The 13999-nt window shown below is 34.0% G+C and overlaps 1 long non-coding RNA gene across 9 annotated transcripts in view; it reads left to right on the top strand.

Annotated features, from left to right (window-relative positions):
* LOC140641542 (uncharacterized) overlaps positions 1-13999 on the top strand; it is a 292971-nt gene that overhangs the window by 227462 nt on the left and 51510 nt on the right. The window lies entirely within an intron of this gene.

The raw sequence follows: 13999 nt of genomic DNA, 5'->3' as shown, positions 1-13999 counted from the left end.
TCCTAGAGGAGAACACAGGCAACACCCTTTTTGAACTCGGCCATAGTAACTTCTTGCAAGATACATCCACGAAGGCAAAAGAAACAAAAGCAAAAATGAACTATTGGGACTTCATCAAGATAAGAAGCTTTTGCCCAGCAAAGGATACAGTCAACAAAACTCAAAGACAACCTACAGAATGGGAGAAGATATTTGCAAATGACGTATCAGATAAAGGGCTAGTTTCCAAGATCTATAAAGAACTTATCAAACTCAACACCAAAGAAACAAACAATCCAATCATGAAATGGGCAAAAGACATGAACAGAAATCTCACAGAGGAAGATATAGACATGGCCAACACGCACATGAGAAAATGTTCTGCATCACTTGCCATCAGGGAAATACAAATCAAAACCACAATGAGATACCACCTCACACCAGTGAGAATGGGGAAAATTAACAAGGCAGGAAACCACAAATGTTGGAGAGGATGTGGAGAAAGGGGACCGTCTTGCACTGTTGGTGGGAATGTGAATTGGTGCAGCCACTCTGGAAAACTGTGTGGAGGTTCCTCAAAGAGTTAAAAATAGACCTGCCCTATGACCCAGCAATTACATTGCTGGGGATTTACCCCAAAGATACAGATGCAATGAAACACCGGGACACCTGCACCCTGATATTTATAGCAGCAATGGCCACAATAGCCAAACTGTGGAAGGAGCCTCGGTGTCCATCGAAAGATGAATGGATAAAGATGATGTGGTCTATGTATACAATGGAATATTACTCAGCCATTAGAAACGACAAATACCCACCATTTGCTTCAACGTGGATGGAACTGGAGGGTATTATGCTGAGTGAAGTAAGTCAGTCGGAGAAGGACAAACATTATATGTTCTCATTCATTTGGGGAATATAAATAATAGTGAAAGGGAATATAAGGGAAGGGAGAAGAAATGTGTGGGAAATATCAGAAAGGGAGACAGAACATAAAGACTCCTAACTCTGGGAAACGAACTAGGGGTGGTGGAAGGGGAGGAGGGCGGGGGGTGGGGGGAATGGGTGATGGGCACTGAGGGGGGCACTTGACAGGATGAGCAATGGGTGTTATTCTGTATGTTGGCAAACTGAACACCAATAAAAAATAAATTTATTATTAAAAAAAAAGAAATGCAGTGTAGTATCAGCTTTTCTGAAATGAGATTCTAAACTGATAAAATTCCATAACAATAGCTGTACTTCATAAAATAAGCTGGCACTTTATGAGTGATATTCTAATTATTAAGAATTACAATGGTACATTTCCTAGACATGTGGACTACACATGAAAAGTTAAGAGTCTTCCAGGAGCACCTGGGTGGCTCGGTCATTTAAGCATCTTCCTTAGCTCAGGTTGTGATCCAAGGGTCTTGGGATGAGTCCCATGTTGAGCTTCCTGCTCAGTGGGGAACCTGCTTCTCCCTCTCCTTCTGCCCCCTACTCATGCTTGCTGTCTCTCTCTCTCTCATGTTCTCTCTCTCTCTTAAATAAAATCTTTAAAAACATAAAAAGAAAAATAAAAATCTTTCAATATAAAAATCTATACTGTACTGTTCTAAAAGAATATTGTCTGCAATGTATTGGAATGGTTAACAATCACACTTAAGTGTTAAGTATGTCATAGTAGCTTTTTTAAATGTTTTCAAATAGGTATGTAGTTTATAAAGAAATAGTAAGATGGCAAAAGGAAAGAAAAATATAGACTTTTTTGCATACCCACCCAGGTTTATACCATTTCCTGTGTTCAGGTTTTTTCAAAGTTCGAAGTTTTCCATCTGATGTCTGTTTGCTTCATCTTGAAGAACTTCCACTTCTTTATAATTTCTTGTAGTACTAATCCACTGCTTCCAGTTGTCTTTTATATGAAAATGTCTGTATTTCACTTTCATTTTTTCCCAGTTTTATTGAGAAATAATCGACATGATTCACCGGGTAAGTTTAAGATATACAGTATGATGGTTTGATTTGTGAAATGATCATCACAATAGGTTCAGCTAACTACCACTTCTATAGATACAATAAAAAAGGAAAAAGAAAGGGGGAAAAATTCTTGTGATGAGAACTCACTGAATTTACTCTTTTAATAGCTATCTTACATATATAGCAGTTTTAGCTGTAGTCATCGTAGTGTACATTACATCTTCAGAACTTATTATCTTATAACTGGGAGTTTATACCCATGACTATCTTATTCCAATTCCACCTCTCCCCACCCCTTGCCTTTGGTAACCATAAGTTTGATTTCTTTTACTATGAGTTTAGTGGGGGTTTTTTGTTGTTTTTCTTTCGTTCTTTTTTTTTTTTTCCTTTCAGAATCCATATATAAGTGAGATCATATAGTATTTGTCTTTCTCTGTCTGACTTATTTCACTTAGCATAGTGCCATCAAGGTCTATCCATGTTGTTGCAAATGGTAGGATTTTCTCATTTTTGTGGCTGAACAGTATCCCATTGTGTGTGTGTATATATAAATATTACAAATTTTTTATCCATTCCTGCACTCATCCATGGACAGTATATTGTTTACAGGTCTGGGCTATTCTAAATAATGCTGCTATGAATATAGGGGTACAAATATCTTTTTGAGTTAGTGTTTTTGTTATCTTTGGACATATTACTAGAAGTGGAATTATTGGATCATATAGCACTTCTATATTTAATTTGGGAGGGAGAATTTTCCATACTGTTTTTCATAGTGGCTATAGCAAGGGCCTTTTTCAGTAATGTATAAATAGCATTTTGCACAAGGATATTACACATTCTATGATGTTCCGGTTTTTTTTTTTTTTTTTTTGATGTGCTGTTTTAATTTAACAGTAATTCATGGTTATATTTCATTCTTAAATACATGTATATGTCAAATACTTTTATTATCATTCCAGTTTACAAGTGGAAAACTGATGCTTCAAAAGGATACATTTTCTAGTAAATAGAGATTTCAGCTTGTGTAAGTCTGATTCTAGAACCCACACTTATAACCACTATACATTTACCTCTTTGAATATATTGTAAGCACTTAATTGTAGATATTCTGAGGACTAGAAAATTATTTTTCAAAAGTTTTTATACATTCATTTTTCCTGCTCTCTTAGATTTAAGAAGGTTATTGAGGGCTCAAAAAGTATCACTTTAGTCTAAATTATTTGCAGTGCTCTAATAAATCTCTTAAAGAATGCCACTGAGCTACTTAGGACAAAATGAAATGACTTTATCCATTTTAAGAACTGCTTCCTTTTTGGGAAAAAAATATTTTTAACAACCTGTTCTATAACCAAAAGTGATGGTGAGAACGATGAGAACTTTGCATTTGATGAAACAATTCTCTTTCCTTAATGCTTTGTCTGAGTCAGATGGAGAAGAGGTTGATATAGAAGCCTGTAGTGGACTTTCAAAAGGGCTGATTGAATATTTATTCATCCAACAGTATTCACTGAACACTTCCTGTTTTCTTGGCATCAAGTTAGGTTTACACAACTAAATTGAGAGCAATGAGGACAATCTTGGTTCCCACAATCTATTGGACAATTTAATTTTCTCATGGTAGTAGATGGAGATTGACTAAAAGCTGCTTCCAGCTCATTATGAAAAGGGATTGGTATAAATTATGAGAAAATTACATACAACTTTGATTGACATTTCTTCAGTTTTGCTTTTTGTCGGGTACTAAAAGTCATCAAGGATATTATCCTCTAGTAAATGAAATCTATCTTTAAATACCTTGTATGTCTCTTCATTTGTGCCATTGAGTTAACTAAGGTCTCCCGTTAATCTGATACTTTATTTGGTATCACTATCCTTCCGAGAGAGGCCAGTCTTTTCTGGCTTAATTCTGGATCACAAGTCCAGGATGGCTTCATTATTATTCTTGTTTCTTTTAAGGTTCCGCTTTGGAAACAAAGTGATTGAGAGGCACATTCTAAGAGAAACTCATCAGGATGAGTTCAACCTCTCCTGATGATGATTTGAAAGTTGATGATATTTTTTTGGGTCAGATTAAGATCTGGCATTTTACTGAGCCAAATCCTCTGTTTAATTATAGAGGTGAGATAATTGCCAGGGGAGTAGTTCAGTTCATAATTATAGAAATCCCAATTTAGCAAGAAAAACAGGGTAGAACAAAAGCTGATTTCAGCCAAACGGATTGTCAGAAATGTGAGGTTTTGAAAGTTATTTATCCACTGGAATCATACTGAGTTGCAGAATGTCAATGGCAATGCTGTTGTGGAAATTCCTCTGTCTCCTCTTAGATAAACAGTGACTTTGATTTGTATGTAAAACAGCTGTTAACGGCAAGTATGGACAAGAGAAAAACTATATTAGGATGTTTCTTTGTAATAAAGGTGGGCTATATTTTCTTGTATAAAAAACAGAAATAACAAGTAACTCTAAACCCCTTCTGAGCAAACTCTAGACATCTAAAGAGAGGAAAAGGCAAGTATATTGAATATAATAATTTTTCCTCATCAAATTAAAGTCCGTGAGTATATGCGACTTATTTGAGAAGTGGACAGTTCTCTCTAACTTACATTATAATTAATCAGTAGTACCATGAAGATTGTTATTAATATCACCACTATCACATGCAATTTGTTTTACAAAGCTTTATGATCCATATCAGTTAATTCTTTGTGGAACTGACCCAATTATCCTTAGGATCCATATTTTCAATAGTTAATGTTCTTAAGATCTTGCAGTTATACTACATAACAATACATTTGTTAAGCTACATTAAATCAAAATGCTGTATCTAGTTCAATGGTTGTTAAATGTGTAACTTAAAGAATAACAAAGTTGTATTTAAACAGGAACATGTTCATTTGTATTTATACTATTTTTAAAGAAATGTGTTTTTGACTGCTCTCTTAAAGAAGTTAAGGGGTTTTTATTTTTGGAATTTAATTTTATTTTTTTAAGAACATAAATGCAGACATTTTATTTTTCCCTCATCTCTCCACGCCCCTACTCTCCAGGGACCCTCAGTTTGTTTCCTATGATTAAAGAGTCTCTTATGGTTTGTCTCTGATTTTGCTTTGTTTTATTTTTTTCCTCTCGTCCTCTATGATTTTCTGTTTTATTTCTTAAATTCCACATGAGTGAAATCATATGATAATCGTCTTTCACTGATTAACTTATTTCACTTAGCATAATATCCTGTAGTTCCATCCATGACGTTCGTTGCAAGTGGCAAGATTTCTCCTCCTCCTCCTCCTCCTCTTCCTCCTCCTCCTCCTCCTCCTCCTTCTCCTCCTCCTCCTCCTTCTTCTTCTTCCTTCTTTCTTCTTTTTCTTCTTCTTCTTCTTCTTCTTCCTTCTTTCTTCTTTCTTCTTTTCTTCTCCTTCTTCTTTCTTCTTCTTCTTCTTCCTCCTCCTCTTCTTCTTCTTCTTCTTCTTCTTCTTCTTCTTCTTCTTCTTCTTCTTTTCTTCTTCTTATTCTTCTTTTGATAGATGAGTAGTCCATTGTATATATATACCACATCTTTATCCATTCATCTGTCAATGGACATCTGGGCTCTTTCCATAGTTTGGATATTGTGGACATTACCGCTATAAATATTGGGGCCCCTTTGGATCACTACATTTGTATCTCTGGTGTAAATACTCAGTAGTGCAATTGCTCAGTCATTGGGTAGCTCTATTTTTAACTTTTTGAAGAATCTTCATACTATTTTCCAGTGTGGATGTACCACCTTGCATTCTTACTAACAGTATATGTGGATTTCCCTTTCTCCACATCCTCCCCACCATCTGTTGTTTCCTAACTTGTTAATTTTTGCCATTCTGACTGGTGTGAGGTGGTATCTCATTGTGGTTTTGATTTGTATTTTCCTGATGCAGAGTAATGTGAAGCATGTTTTCATGTGTCTGCTGGCCATGTGTATGTCTTCTTTTGAGAAATGTCTGTTCATGTCTTCTGTCCATTTCTTGATTGGATTATTCTTTCGGTGTTGAGTTTGATAAGTTCTTTATGAAGATTTCGGGTGCTAGCCCTGTATCAGATATGTCATTGGCAAATATCTTCTCCCATTCTGTAGTTTGCCTTTCCTTTGTTGTGCAGAAGCTTTGTAACTTGATGAAGTCCCAATAGTTCATTATTGCCTTTGTTTCTCTTGCTTTTGGAGATGTGCCTAGCAAGAAGTTGCTGTGACCAAGGTCAAAGAGATTGCTGCTTGTCTTCTCAAAAATTTGAGTCTATTTTTTGTATGGTGTGAGGAAATGGTCCAATTTTATTCTCCTGCAGGTGGCTACCCAATTTTCCCAACATCACTTGTTGAAGAGACTGTTTTTTTTCCCCCCCATTAGATAATCTTTTCTGCTTTGTTAAAGATTAGTTGACTATAAAATTGAGGGTCCATTTCTCGGTTCTCTGTTCTGTTCCATTGATCTATGTATCTGTTTTTGTGACAGTATCATATTGCCTCGATGACTACAGCTTTAAAATAGAACTTGAAGTCCGGAATTGTGATGCTACCAGTTTTGGTTTTCATTTCCAACATTCTTCTGGCTATTTGGGATCTTTTCTGATTCCATACAAATTTCAGGATTATTTGTTCCAACTATGAAAAATAAGTTTATGGTATTTTGATAGGGACTGCACTGAATGTATAGATTGCTGTAGGTAGTATAGCCATTTCAATAATACTTGTTTTTCCAACCCATAAGCTTGGAATATTTTTCATTTCTTTGTGTCTTCCTCAGTTTGATCTTAAAAATTAAAATTTCATATATTTTTCTCAATATTTAGGACACAAATAATTGTAGCAATGTTTCTTCCATTCCCTCAATTAGAGAAAACACTACATTGCCTCATATTTTTGTTGTTTTGGAACAATTTCTTTAAAAGTTTAGTCATAACCGTTTATGGTGCAGAGAGGGATCCATTTTTTAAAAGATATTAAGGCTGAAGCCAGAAAAAACGTCAATTTTCAATCCTTCCCTGAAATTTTGTACGGAATATTTGCAGTGGGAGTATGAGAGGAGGGATACAGTTCTGCCAATGCCCAATATGATTTTATCACATTGTCCTTCCCAACCCCAAATCCAAATCTCTTCCTACTGTTCCTCTTCAAAATCACCTAATAGCTTCCTTAGGGTAATAGGAAATGCTTGTAACATGGCTTACAAGGCCCTTGTAATGAGTCCTGTGACTGGACCATACCCACTTCTCTATGTACCATTGGAATATCACTTCAATATTTGAATGTATCCTGCTTTCTCTTGTTTTTAGCTGTTCACATATGGTTCAAGCATTCTTACCTTCCTCAGTTGTAATCTATTTTATACATATTCTTCAAATGTGAACACTACTCACTGTGTCAGTACTTTGCGGAGCCCTTTCTGAAATCTTATCTCCCTCTTTCTTAACCCTTTTCTCACACAAATAAAATAACAATGAAAAACTAGTTAAATGCTCTTATTTGGAGTGGTCATAGCAGCTGTATTTCCCTGATACAGGTACTTACTGAAATTTACAGTGATTGTTCACTTAATGATATGCTTTCCCCAGTAGAGACAATAATCATTTATAGTTATAGATATATTCAATATATGTTGAGTGCCTTGCACAGTGCTTGACATGATCAAAATATTTGTTAAATGGTTTTGAACGGATCTTGTTCATAAATATATAATTAGTGTGAATAATACCTCATTCAAAGCTTGCTTTGAAGAATAAAACATAATGCCTATAATAGTGCCCGACCCCCTACCCCAATGTTATTTCCATAGCTTTTTATTTCCTTTTGGGAAAAAAAAAATATCCACTGTACCAGGTATTGCCTTTCAACTGAGAGATCAGTATGTTAATTTGGTTGATATAGATCTGGACAAATGCCACATACCTTCTATGAAAAAGAAATGGGATCTTTAATTTTTATTTGAAACACATTTAGATATTTGGATCTTGCAAGCTGAATTCACATGATAGGACCCTCACAAGAAAAAAGAGTGCTCTCAGACTGATTTTACACATTACTATATTATCATTTAGTTCAATTACATAGAATGGGCTTTGGGGAAAACCTCAACTTATGTTTCTATTTTCAAGCACCTCTGAAGGCCCCATTTATATGCATCCTCTGTCCTTGAGCTTCAGGGTCCCTCAAAGGAGAAAATAGAAAACTTGTAAGAGTGGTGGAATTAATAATGATAGATGTTTTCAGCTATTGGAATTAACTGTCATTTAGCCATAGGTAGATCATTCATTCATCAAAAAGGTATGGATTTGTTTATTTTATATTTTCTGAGTGTAGAATAAACATCCTATTTAATGGCAAGTATAAAATTAATAAAGGGTGCTGTATTCTCACAAACAGGTTAAAGAAATTACAAATTCAGCTAGGGATGTGATATCATAAGATGAATCAATAAAAATTTTTGCAGTAATTATGTTTGTGTCTTCATTATAAAACAGGCCATAAAGATTCACTGAACAGTTAAGACTACTCTAATTTTTTCCTAGCACAAAATAGCTGCAAACCCAAATGGATTAAAATTGGGCCAGATTTAGAAAATGACAAAAAATCATGCTAAAAAAGAGAAATTTTATGTGCACACTTGGTATATGATTGTAATGGTCACATTAACCAGACCTTTGATTTTATCCAGGTACATTTTAGTGGAATGACCATGGTAGTTGAGGGATCCTTCTCTTTTGTGGTGTGAACTCTGATTGGGGAGCATTAGGATACAGTCTTCAATGGCTTTAAAAAGTGTTGTATGTTTAAGCCACTTGCAAAATATTTCAAATTAACCTATATGGCATTTGGATTTAAAGGTCTAATATTAGAACTCTCAAAATTAACATGGCAAAACAAAATATTGATTACTTTTTCTACTTCCAATCCTGCTTTTCCCCATAATTCCCAGTAAATTACATTACCATCCACATAGCTCCATAAGACAAAAATCTGCACAATGTCTTAATTGTCCTCTTATCTTCTCCACTCAGTCTATCAGCAAGTTTTATTCATTCTGTTTCCTATTGGGAGAGACAGTCTTCTTTGGATCCTGAGTATCCCTGCATATTCTTTTTGTACCTAGAATAAAAGTCCCTGGCTGCTCTTTACTTGAGTAATTTCTCAGGATTATGCTTCCAGCGAGCAACCTTGAGGAATGATGTGTTGCTCCTTTGGGTATATAGGGCTGGCTTGCTTATCACTTTCCATGAAAGTGTTGAATTCCCTAAATTCAAAGCTTCTCTGCCATAATAATCTACTACATGTTGAGACCTCCATGGGTCAAATAAAAAATGGATAGCTTTTTTTTTCAGTGTAAATATGTCCCACTTAATACGTTAGATATACTTATGCTAAAAAGATATGTTTTTTTTAATCTGAAATTAAAATTTAACTGGGAACACAATTTTTTAAATTGAAACATATTTAGAAAATTGTACATTCACATGCAATTGTAGAAAGTGATACAGAGAGATCCTTTATTCATTTTACATAGTTTTCCCTAAAGGTAACATTTAACAGAACTATAGTACAATGTCACAGTCAGGATACTGACATTGACACAACCCACTAATGTTATTCACATTTCCCCAGCTGGGTTTGCATTCATTTGTGTGATTATGTGTGTGTGTATGTATATTTAGTCCCATACAGTTTTGTCATTATGTTTTGCATGTATCCACAATCACCTTTTTAAACATTTCTATTACTACAAAGGTCTTTTTTGTTACCCTATAATAACCATCTAATTGCTATTTGTATTTGGTCTATATCCTTTGCCCTTGCTGAACCCACTTATTATTGCTAGGTGGTTTTTATTGGAATTTTTATATAGAATATTATCTACAAATAGTTAAATTTCTTTCTTTACAATTTGAATGCCTTTCATTTCTTTTTCCTATCTCATTGCAGTAGCTAGAACTTTCAGTACTATACTGAATATGAGTATCAAGAGTGAACATCATTGCCTTAATCCTAATATTAGAAAGAGTTCAGTCTTTAACTATTAAGAAATATATTAGAGGTAGGTTTTGTATACACATTTATCAAGTTGAGTAATTTACTCTCTATTTCTAGTTTTCTGAGAGTTTTTATCATGAATAGATGTTTGATACTATATTACATTATACTATAGTCTGTTAAGTGTATAATAGTATTGCAATGTCTAAAAACTGTACATACTTAAATTTAAAAAGTATTTTACTACTAAAAATGTTAATCATTATCTGAGCTTGAATCATAATCCCTGATCACAAATCACCATAAAAAATATAATATAATAATGAAAAACTTGAAATATTATAAGAATTACCAAGATGTGACACAGAGACACAAAGTGAACAAATGCAATTTAACAAATGGCATCCATAGGGACATCTGGGTGGCTCAGTGGTTGAGCATCTGCCTTTGGGTCACGGCATGATCCTAGAGTCCCAGGATCAAGTCCCACATTGGACTCCCTGGGGGGAGCCTGCTTCTCCCTCTGCCTGTGTCTTTGCATCTCTCTCTCTCTCTCTGGGTCTCTCATGAATAAATAAATAAAATCTTTAAAAAAATTGCACCCATAGTCTTGCTTAATGCTGGTTGCCACAAACTTTCAATTTGTATCTCTTATACAGACTTCATATAAGTCTCTACATTGGGATCCCTGAGTGGTTCAGCAGTTTAGAGCATGCCTTTGGCCCAGGACGTGATCCTGGAGTCCGGGATCCAGTCCCAGGTCGGACTCCCTGAATGGAGCCTGCTTCTCCCTCTGCCTGTGTCTCTGCCTCTCTCTCTCTCTCTGTGTGTCTCTTGTGAATAAATAAATAAATAAAATATTTTAAAAATAAAATTTAAAAAACTAAGTCTCTACATTTATAATAGAGTTTATTGGTGTTAACATCTTACTATTGTAAAGTATAAAAAATTCATTTCCATTTTAGATCCTTTATCTTCTCCACTTTCAAATATCAGTCTTGAGTGTCAGGTAGTGTTACAATTTGTATTTTAATTTTTAAATATGACTGTTAAAACTCATGAGGAAAATCTTAGTGTATTGTATGTACCCATATTTCTGCTCTTTGTTTTTTATTGTTTCTTCCTGATGCTCCAAGATTCTTTCCTTTATCACTTCCCTTCTATTTGAAGACACTCTTTTCGCCAATCCTAAAGGATCATTCTGCCAACAACCAATTCTGTTAGTTTTCCTGTGTCTGAGGATCTCTTTGTTTTCTCTTAATTTTCAAAAGTTTATTTTGCCAGGTAGAGAATTCACTTTTGACAGTTCTGTTCTTTGAACATTTGAAAAATATTGTAAAACTTTATCCTGACCTGTATAGTATTAAGTGAGAAATCTGCTATTTGATTAGTATAATTTTTTTTTTTTTTAGTATTTCTTAATATAATGCACTATTTCTCTTTGGCTACTTTTAGCATTTTTTTCTTGCCTTTAATTTTCAAATGTGTATTTTGATGTAGATTTCTTTGGATTTACCCTGTTTGGCATTTGATCACTTTCTTGAATCTGTAGGTTTGTGTCTTTCATTAAATTTGGGATGTTTTCACTCATTAATTCTTTGAATACTCTTTTAGTTTACTCTCTCCTCTCCTTTGGGGATTCTGGTGATACACATGTTGTATCCTTTGTTACTGTCAGTATAAATTCCGTTTATCTGTTCTATAGTTTACCAATATATACTCTTTCATCTATACTCTTCTACTGAGTTAGATCGAGCAATGTTTTATATCTATTTTATATTTCAATTCTATAATATCCATTTGGTCTTTTTTTAAAGCTTTGGACAAATCACAAAACTACCTGTGCTACATCTTTTACTTTATAAAATACAGCTTTGAATAAAGTAATCCCTGAAATTCCTCCAGTATGATATTTTAGACCAGCTTATAATAAAAAATATTGCAGTTAGGTAATTAAATAAGGATTATTTTTACTTCCAATTTTTTTTCAAAAAATTCAAATCTGTGGGAAACATTGAATAAACAGCACATGAATATCTATATACCCTTTGCAAATATTCACCAGTTGTTAATATTTTACTACATTTGTTTTGTCTGATTCTTTGTATATGTAATGTACATCTATGTAGTTAACTATCTATTTATATAAATTCTTTTTTTATTGTTTTATTTTATTCATATATAATTTTATTTTTTAAAGTATATTGCAGCCATCATAACACTTTCCTCCTAAATACTTCAGTGTATATTACCTAGGAACAACCTGAAAGGAGGCATCTCTTCTTGAAAGCTTGGTATTCTGGAAAGAGGAGAAAGCAAGAGTGTAAATTCAAGGGCCTATAGAAATGAATGAGAATCATAACAGAATGAATATCAAGCAGAATCCAAGGAAATTTCCTAGAACTAAGAGTGGAATCCAGATACTGAAATTGACAAAATGTCATATACCAGGGAAAACTGACATAGAAGTAAAACCTTTGAGACATATCATAGTTAAACAATTACTATTATATTACAATTATATTTTTAAAAAATATTTATTTATTTTAGAGAGAGAGTGAGAGTGTGTTAGTGGGGGATGGGGCAGAGGAAAAGGAGATAATCTCAAGCTGATTCTGTGCTGAGTTTGGAGCCCATTGTGGGGCTCAGTGTCACAACCCTGAGATCATGACCTGAGGCAAAATCAAATTCGGTTGCTTAGCCAACTGAGCCCCTCAGGTGCCCCAACAATTTCACTTTAAAGATAAGGAAGAAAGCTTTAGGACTCCTGGTCAAAAATACTAAATGCTTTCCAAAGTAAAGAAAATCTTGTCACTACCAGATTTTTCAACATCAGCTATGAGCGAATCAGTAGAACGATGTTTTGTTAATCAGAAAAAGAAAGTGAAGAAGAATTTTTTTTCTATCCATCAGGTATCAAAAATATAATGAAAAACCATTAGAAACATGCATACATTTGGAGTTCTATTAGTCCTTTACTTTTAAATTTTCATGTTTTCTTATGGAGGAGGTTTTTAAAGCCTTGGATAGGAGGGAAAAACAATAATATTTTTTGCTACTTATTATGACCTAGATATACATAACAACTTTGACTTAGGTCTAATTACCTTTATTTTATAATGGAGAAACTGATATAGACATCGTTTGATCAATGTGACTCAGTGAGTATTTGTCAAAGCCAGGACTCAAATCCTGTTTTCTTTCACTCTGAAGTATTGATCTTCTGTATAATGCTCACTGTGGATTCTCCATACTCATCACCTACTCTATTAGTGCAACTATAGTTTTGTGTTATTGGTGGTGTTTTAATTAACAGAGAAAAATGATCTTCCTTACTACTTTATTTAATACTTTTTCTGTAACTGGCAAAGCTATTCATAATCCTCCTTAGCTGACAAGTAGTTTTACTATTTTTGCAGTAGCTCGAGCTCAGAACACAATAAAAAGCATAGTGATTTAATTAAAGGCTTGAAAACAATCAATTCAAAAATATGATGGTTTTACATGCTCAAATTTCCTCCCTCAGAACTAATCATATCTGATAATAAAGACAAGAGCTGAAAATCCTAAAACTTAGCTTTAAAACATTCATTGAGTCTGTTTTTGAATACATGTAAAATAAGCAACACTTTCAATATAAGTACTATCCCCAATAGGAAATTAGCAGAGCATATTAGATTACAAATTTTAATAAACTGGTATTAGCATTATCACTTTCAAGCAGAGGACAAAGAGATCATTTGGTGCTATTTCTGAGTCTATAGTGTCTTATCAGCTTCTGTGACAAACCACTCTCAAGTATCTAGTGCCCATGCTAATTAGTTTATAGCCTACCAGCCATGTGTCTACACAAAAGACAACAGAACCATTCAAAAATGTTCCCTCTTTCTCATAAAAGTCAAATACAAGCAATTCTTATTCAGCATAGATGCTAATGCAGGGAAATATAATGGTGTCTAGCTTCCAGAAGACAAGAGAAATATATCATCTAATTAAAGCCCCTGCATTGTTTAAAAGTTGGCATGAGTCTTTGTGTCTGACTTCAGAGTTTCTAAAACACAGACT

The sequence above is a fragment of the Canis lupus genome, chromosome 10 (assembly GCF_048164855.1).
Source record: "Canis lupus baileyi chromosome 10, mCanLup2.hap1, whole genome shotgun sequence".
Lineage (NCBI taxonomy): Eukaryota > Metazoa > Chordata > Mammalia > Carnivora > Canidae > Canis > Canis lupus.
The sequence above is the reverse complement of the archived record's forward strand: the minus strand, read 5'-3'. Positions and strand labels throughout refer to the sequence as shown.